Source organism: Neophocaena asiaeorientalis, unplaced genomic scaffold (genome assembly GCF_003031525.2).
Source record: "Neophocaena asiaeorientalis asiaeorientalis breed wild unplaced genomic scaffold, Neophocaena_asiaeorientalis_V1.1 scaffold1644, whole genome shotgun sequence".
NCBI classification, from domain to species: domain Eukaryota; kingdom Metazoa; phylum Chordata; class Mammalia; order Artiodactyla; family Phocoenidae; genus Neophocaena; species Neophocaena asiaeorientalis.
Genome location: NW_020171908.1, coordinates 196,589 through 205,642, shown reverse-complemented (window position 1 = coordinate 205,642; position 9,054 = coordinate 196,589).

Here is a 9,054-nt window from a genome sequence, read left to right as displayed (position 1 = left end):
AGATTGAAGGCCCAGCCTGGGCCATCCTGACAGCTGGTCAGCAGGCAGCTCCTGGCGGTGATGTACACAGACGTATTTATCATCCCGAGGGCTCCAAAGAGGAAGTGGAATCCCATGACCAGAGCGCTATAAAACTGTCTGGGCATTTGGGGTATTTTTCCTATTATAGTTCTGTTATCGTGAAACATGTTTCCATGTAGATTTCTGTCTGCTGGACAGTATTGGTCCCATAAATCCTGCAGGAGAGAATCGGCCCACTGGAGTTGGATGCTGGATATAGCATTTCTTCAACAGCAAGAGAACGGCCACACATTTTTTTAATTGTTTCCCTTGCAAATACCTTTTAAATAGCCTTACAGAAATGTTTTCCTCGCTCCACTCCCCCGTGAGTTAAAAACGCACCCCCATGCTTGCCAGTTGGCACCATGTCTTGTGATTCCAGCAGGCAGGCGGTGATGGGATGGATGAGGCAACTTTTAGGGTGGGGAGGACCGCTTTTCCTCACAGCGTGCAAAATGAGCCATTTGATTTTTAACTGATTCCTTAAAGCAAAAGCACTTCCCACCCATGAGCATTGCCTAACTGGGGGACATGGAAAATGAATGAAGAAACGAGCCTCAAACAGAGAGAGTTTACTGCTCCCACTTCAACGCTAATTAATCACGGCTGTCAGTGAATGGTCATGTGCATGGGGTTACGCCTCCCAGAGTCCTTGCCCGGACCTCCGGGGGTGGACATGTGTCTGGGGCTTCGAGCGGTGCTGGGAATGCAGTTGCAAACAGCTGGGGCCCTTGCTCACACAGGCCTTCTGTGTAAAGGATGTGCTTCAGTATGGGCTTGCGGTTCTAAAACGAGATGCTTTTCTATTTCAATTATATTGCGGTGGATCAAACATTACAAAATAAGCCTCAGATAGGAGTGTAGCCTTACCCCAAACGGAAGCATATGTGTGTGTCCAGATGCAATGGTCAGATGCTGACACCTTGAACTACACGGGCTGTACCTGCCAGGTTCAGGGCTTGCTACTGGCACAAATTGTAAAGAGGACAGAAATTTGGTTTTGACGCATTCCCAGCTCTCTTGCATACTTTTAAAAAACATTTTAAAGCTCTGTTCCTCTGCTTTTTTATCCAATGAGAGCCATTGGTTCTGTTCTCCCCTCTCCCACTTTTAAGCTGTTCTGTGTTCAGATCCACGGGGGTGTTGCCACACCGTGGAAAGATCGTTGGGTGGGGAGTTCTTTTATTCATTGATTTATTCAATAAATATTTGGGTACCTATTGGATGCTGAGCTCTGGGCCACGAGTTAGGGCTGTAACACGAAGCAAATCGCTGTGTAGTGGGGGAGACATATGAATCAAAGAGTCACAGGAATGAGTTTACAATTAAATCCACAATAAGTGCTGTACTATGAACTGGGGCTAGCAAAGCCAAACGGGGGTGTTAGCCTTGTCTGGGTGAGGGGATGGGTTAAGCAAGGGAGCCGGGGAAGCCTCTCCGCTCTGACCAAGAGTAACGAGATGAACAGAAGGAAGAACCTTTCCACATGAGCAGAGTGTTTACCTGCGGCTTGATGAGTTCCCAGGATGCGGGACTGTCAGTGCTAAACTGGGACCGTCCCTGGCACAACTACATGTACGAGTAAAAGGGTGTGCACAGACCCCACTCCAGAGGGGAGCGTGGCGCTTTCAAGGAATGGAAAGGAGGCCAAGGTTCCCGGGGAAAGCACCCCACCCTAGATGAGACCCAATGAGAGAGACAGATGGGGCCAAACCCTTCAGGGCCTTAAAGGTCACGTTAAGGTCTCTATCCTAAGAGCAAAGAAAAGTGCCTTAAGCAAGTAAGTGACAGTCTTATTTCCCCTCAGAAAGTCCATTCTCCTAAGGATGTGGAGACCATTACCATGTGAAGTTCAGAAATCTTTTCCTCAAGGAGAGCTGGCTGTGGTCCCTCAGCAGCAGGGCACTGCAAGTGTCTAACAGCTGGCTCCCGGGGGCTGGGGGCAGTGCGGGGAGAGGGTGGGGGTGGGGACCCGGGTTAGCGGAATTTGCCAGTTTCCATGGTGGAAAGCTCCCACCTGGTCGATTTCCAGCTACCACATGACATCACTGAAGGCAGAGTTGGGAGAGATGCCACACAGACTCTAAGAGCCATGCTGGTTCCTTCCCTCCTTCCCTTCCCCTCCCTTCTCTCCTTCCCCTCCCTTCCCTCCTTCCCTTCCCTTCCCTCCTTCCCTTCCCTTCTCTTCCCTTCCCTCCATCCCTTCCCTTCCCCTCCCTTCCCTTCCCTTCCCTTCCCTCCATCCCTTCCCTTCCCTTCCCTTCCTCCCTCCATCCCTTCCTTTTCCTTCTCTTCCCTTCCCTTCCTCCCTCCATCCCTTCCTTTTCCTTCTCTTCTCTTCCCTTCCCTTCCTGAAAAACTAGAGGCACTGTTCAAACAAATTCTGACTCCAGTGACCAGTAAATTTAAGCCTTTCCCCTGGCCCCTAAGGAGTTCTGACACAGGAGAGGGTTTTTAAACCCTTCTACTACATGATGTGAAAATGTGATAGGCATGGGCCTGGCTTGCTACACGGAATCTGGAGAGTCACAATGACATAGAAAAAATAGAACACTGATAGAAATGTAAAAATCACACTAGGTTAATAAAAGTCTCTTTAGAAACCATGGATAACTGTCTACAGCCTTATGTGATTCAGGATGTCTATCAGAGAGCTGAAGGCCAAGATATATGTGATGCCATGACATCACTGAGGTTTCTGCTCTCTTGCCACACAGGTTGAAAATTTTTGGAATTCTAACCAATATTTTAAAAGCAAAACAAAAAGTCCACGAAACTTCAGGCTCAGAATACTGTGTGACTCTGGCCTTGCAAAGGAGAGCATGCATCATTTTCACCCTACCTGGACAACCAGAGCTGTAGAAATTCAGGCACAAGGTGAAGGAAATCTGCATTTCTTGAGGGCAGGGATAATTTCTTACTCACTTTTGTATCCATAGTGCCTGAACTTGGGGTCAGGTTCAAATTAGAAGTTAAAAAAAAAAGATAGATAGATAGATAGGTAATTTGTTAACTTGTATAAAAAGATATGTCTTTAGGATTAACTTTATAAATATCTATCGTTAAAAGCTATCTTATTGGCTCAACTTTAGTATAAATAAGTATTAGCCTTTTCAGAAAGGATAGCTTATTAACTTTTTTCTTTTAATTTTTAAATAAATTTTTATTATGGAATAGATGTAGATGGACAGAAAAGTTCTGAGGGAGAGTTGGCTGAATGCGTGTTAGTTTCACACAGGGCAGGCAGACACTTAAAACCTGCAGTGACAGAATCCCTTCTCCAGGGGGCGTCCTGCCGCAGCTACAGGGGAGCTGGCCCTGCTCTGTCCTTAGGCCTTGTGGGTAAGGGAGAGTGGACTAAATCCTCACCTCCCTTTTTTTTCTTTTCTTTTCGTTTGGATGTTTTCACGGGTCTCCCCATAAGTCCAGAGAGTTCCCATAAGTCGCCCTCCAGTTTCCTCTACATTAAGAGCTCACATTACTACGGTACATTTATCACAATTATTAAACCACATTGATACATTATGATTCATTGAAGCCCATAGTTTAGTTGGATTTCCTGAGCTTTCACCTAATGCCCCTTTTCTGTTCCAGGATCTCATCCAGATGACACATTACATTGAGTCATAATGTCCCTGAAACCCCTTCTTGACGGTGACAGTGTCTCAACTTCCCTTGTGTTTTGGATGACCTTGACTGTTCCGAGGAGCACTGACCACGGAAGGGAAGTGCCGTTCTTATATACCGTGTCCGGGTACATATCATCAACATGACCTGTCACTGTGGTGTTGACCTGTAGTGCTTCGCAGGTAGGTTTCTCTCCTGCAAAGTTGCTCTATTTTTTCCCCTTTCAACCAGCACACTTTGGAAGGCAGTCGCCATGCACAGCCTGCTTAGGGCGTGAGGGGCTACGCTCACCTCCTTGAGAGCAGAGTGTCTGTTATTCGGAATTCCTCTGCATGAGAGATTAATCTCTTCTCCTCCATTTATTTATGTATTCAACCACGTATCTACATCAGTATGGACTCATGCATATTTATCTTGCACTTTAGGTTCTAATTCAGTACTACTTCGTTTATTTTTTTGCTCAGATTGTTCCAGATTTGGCCATTGGGAATCCTTTCACTAGGCTCCTATGTCCCTTTGACATATTCCCATCACTGGGGATTTTATTTTGGGGCACTTTGTTACTTTCTGGCCCTAAAAGATGCTCCAGGATCATCTTTTATGTTTCCTGCCCCAGTCCTAGAATCAGCCGTTTCTCCAAGGAGCCCTGGTTCATTTCGTTGAAGAAGATCTTCTAATGAAGATCTTAGAAACCAAGGCCTGGATACTAAGTGTGCTCATTTCTTCTGGGGTGTCATTGCTTCCAAGCCCTCTCGGCTAACAGAGCATGGAAATATATGTGTGCACTAACCTGTGTATTTATAGGTCTCTTTAAATATTTCTGTATACATATATCCATCTGTATTTATGTTAAGCAAAACGTGGGTTCATACTGATGTATCCAGCTCTTATCTATCACGGCATAGGTCGTTCTAGCCTCTTCCCCTTGCTTGTCTATAACTTCCCGCTCCAGTAGTAAAAAACCTGGCTGCTACCACCTGTCACCCATCTTCTTATTTGTTCAATTCCGGACACATATATGGAGGTTTCAGAATTGTTCACCTGTAACTTCATTGGAAACAACTTCCTCAACTAGAGGACGGTGCTAACTGCAGGTCCTTCTGCCTTTAGTCTTGAGTAATCCATTCATTTTCAAAGTAGCTTAGGTCAGAACCTTCCCCCCATCTCCCTCTGTGAGGTGTTTCAAAACTTCGTAATACAGTTAGATGCTCTTGTCAAAGTCTGCATTCCATCCTAGGCCCTAACCTATTAAATGTTTCAAAAATTTTAATACATTAGGGTTCACTCTTTCTGCTGTAAAATTCTTTAACTTTGGACTAAGGCATAGTCATTATCTACCAGAATATTTTCTCCACTCTAAAAAATTCCCTGTCTCGCTTATTCAACCTCCCCCCACCCCAAACCACTCATCTGCTTATTATCTCTATAGTTTATCTTTTCCAGAATGTCATATAATGGAATCATACAGTACATTGCCTCTTATGACTGGCTTCTTTTGCTTAGAAATATGCATTTATGGTTCTTCCATGTCTTTTTTTGGCTTGATAGCTCATTCATTTTTAACACTGAAGAGTATTTCATTGTATGGATACTCCGTAGGCATTTTTATATCCGTTAAACTGCTGAAGGACATCTTGGTTCTTTCCAGTTTGGGGCACTTGTGAATAAAACTCCTGTAATATTCATGTTCAGGTTTCAGTGTGGGCATAAGTTTTCAAATCAATTGGATAAATACCTAGGAGTAGAACTACTGGATCATATGGTAAGACTGCTGTAAGAACCTGCCAGACTGTCTTCCGAAGTACCTGTACCATTTTCCATCCCTCCCAGCAATGAATGATCATTTCTTTTGCTCTGCATCCTCACCAGCATTTACTACGGTTAATTTTTAGATTTTAGTCACTCCTATAGTACAAAGTGGTATCTCGTTGTTTTTCTGTTTTGTTTTAATAGTATTTCTTCTTTTATACATATTTTTTTTGGCTGTGTCAGGTCTTAATTGCAGTGCACGGGCCCTTTGTTGCAGTGTGTGGGCTTCTCTCTAGTTGCAGCACGTGGGATCTTAGTTCCCTGACCAGGGATCAAACCCATGTCCCCTGCATTGCAAGACAGATTTTCAACCACTGGACACACAGGGAAGTCCCTCATTGTTGTTTTAATTTGTATTTCCCTAATGACAAATGGTGCTGAGCATATAGTCATATGCTTATTTGCCGTCTTCGTATCATCTTTGGTAAAGTGTCTGTTCAGATCTTTTGCCCATTTTAAATTGAGTTGCTGGTTTTATATTGTTGAGTTTTAACAGTTCTTTGTATATTTTGGATACAATACACCTTTATCAGATGTATGTTTTGCATATACCTTCTCCCTGGCAGTGGCTTGTCTTTTTATTCTCAAGAGTGCCTCTTACAGAGAAGAAGATTTAAGTTTTAATAAAGTCAAACTTATCAATTTCTTTCCTTCACAGACCACACTTTAGTTTTGTATCTGAACACTCACCAGTTTCATGTCACATAGATTTTCTCCTACTTTTTTTCTGGAAGTTTTATCACAATCAGCATGTTGATATCAATAGTGTCAGATATAGAACATCTCTGTCACCACAAGGATCCTTTGTATTGCCCTTTTATAGCCACACCCACTTCTCTTCCCCCGCCCTTCTTGCCTCCTGGCAACCGCTAATCTGTTCTCCATTTCTATATCTTTGTCATTGCCAGAATTTTATATAAATACAATCATATAGTATTAACATTTTGAGATTGGACTTTTTTTACTCACTATAATTTTCTGGAGATTCATTCAGGTTATTGCACGTATTAATAGTTGTGTTTTTTTTTTTTAATTGCTAAGTAGTGTTTCATGGTATGGACGCACCACAATTTATTTAACCATTTACCCATTCAAGGACACGGAGGTTGTTTTCAGTTTGGGGGTTATTAAAAATAAAACGATGTGAACATTTCATGTACAGGTTTTTTGTGTGTATAGATATAAGTTTTCATTTCTCCGGGATAAATGCCCAGGAGTGCCATTTACGACCTTTGTCCACTTTCTAATTGGATCGTGTATTTTGGTTACTGTTGAGTTTTGAGAGTCTTTTATAGGTACGAGTTCTTTGTCAGATATGTGGTTTTCAAATGTTTTCTCCCAGGCTGTAGCTTGTCTTTTCATTCTTTTCACATAGTAAACGTTTTTGGCTCTGATGAAGTCCAGTTTAGCATTTTTTTCCTTTATGGATCGTGCTTTGGGCAACAAGCCTAAGAACTCTGCCTAGCCCTAGTTCCTCAAGATTTTCTCCTATGTTTTTTTCGAAAAGTTTTATAATTTTACATTTAAGTCCATGATCTATTTTGAGTTAACTTTGTATCAGGTGTGAGGGTTAGGTCAAGGTTCACTTTGTTTTGCCTACGGTTGTCCCCTTGCTCCAGCACTATTTCTTGTAAGGCTGTCCTTCCACTGAACTGCCTTTGCACCTTTGTCAAAAATCAGCCGGGTATATTTGTTTGGACCAACTGTGCAGATCAATTTCTATGTTCTCTTTTCAGTTACATTGATTTATATGCCTGTCAATCCCCTAATATCACACAGTCTTGATTACTGTAGCTTATATGGAATCGTGAAATCAAGTAGATTAATTTCTTCCACTTTATTTTTCTTTTTAAAATTGTTTTTACCTATTCTATTTTCTTTGCCTTTTCATATAAACTTAGAATAAGCTCATCTATATCTAAAAGAAATCTTGCTGGGATTTTGGTAGGAATTTCATTAAACCTGTGTATTAGTTTTCTCTTGCTGCTGTAACAAGTCACCATAAACTTAGTGGCTTAAAGCAAAAGCAACATGAATTTATTCTCTAAAAGTTCTGGTGGACAGAGTCTGAAATCAGTGTCGTGAGGCTGAAGTCAAGATGTTGACAGGGCTGGTTTCTTTTGGCAGCTATAGAGGGAGCATTTGCTCCTTGCCTGTTTCAGCTTCTAGCGGCTGTGATGCCCTCCTCCCTCCTCAGAGCACATCATCCCACTTCTTGTTTCCATCATCATATATCCTGCTTCCCCACCTGTGTCGAGTATCACTCTGGTTATGTCTTATAAGGACACTTGTGATGACATTTAAGGCCCACAGAATAATCCAGGATAATCTCCCAGTCTCAATATCCTCAGTTAAATCACTTTTGCAAAATTGCCTTTTGTATATTAGGTAACATTCACAGGTCCAGGAATGAAGAACTAGATCTTTGAGAACTTCCTTCAGTCTACTACCATTTGTACATCAATTTGAGGAGAACTGACTTCTTTATTTTGTTGGATCTTCTACTTCATGAACATAGTATGTCTCTCCAATTATTAGCTCTTTTTTGATTTCTTTAGTTATCATTTTGTAGTTTTCAGCATACAAGTCCTACACGTTTTTGTTATATTTACACTGAAGAACTTCTTACGTTTAGCAATTAAAAATGGAATTTTATCTTTAATTTTGGTGCCCACATGTTCATTGCTAGTATAGAGAAATATAGCTGATTTTTGTATGTTGGTCTTATACACTGTGACCTTGCTGAACTTTCTTATTAGTTTATGAGCGTATTATTAGTTTAGGAGTTTTTGAAGGTTCCTTGGGATTTGCTACATAGAGCATCGTATTATCTACAAATAAAGACAGTTTTATTTTTTCTCCTTTGATCTGTGTGCCTTTCTTTTCATCTTCTTGCCATATTGCTCTCGCTAGAAGTTCCAGCACTGTGTTCTGTGTTTTCTGAGAGTTAAGAGGGAGGACATTCTTGCCTTGTTCTTGATCTTAGTGGCAACTTAAAAATCACATCAATCATCAAACATAATTTAGAAAATTCAAGAGGAGAAGGAAAATGTATTTATCCATATTTCACTCTTCCTCTTGCTCTTTCTTCCTTCCTGATGCTTCAAGAGTCCTTTTCTATTTTCTTACTTTTTAGAGAACCTCCTTTAGCTATTCTTTTAGAGTAATTCTGGTGCTGGAATTTCCTTCATCTGTGAATATCTTAATTTCCCCTTGGTACTTGAAGGATATTTTCACTTGATATACAATTCTGGGCTAACAGTTTTTAATTAATCACTTAAAACGTGTTGTGCCACTTCCTTCTGGCCTCCATGGTTTCTGATGAGAAATCTGCTGACATTTGAATTGCTCTCTTTTTTTACCCTATAGATTTGGGTCCTTTCACATCGTAGATGAGAAGAAAGTACCCGGGGAGCAGCCTGTGGATGAGGCACTTCTTTTCGGGGGAGCCGCAGCCGCTGCCTGGAGCCTGGCATCCTGGCCCTCAACAGTTTAGAGAAATGGGGCCTGCTCAGGGTCCACAAACACCTGGCTGGGAGGGGTCTGAGCCTCCTCTGA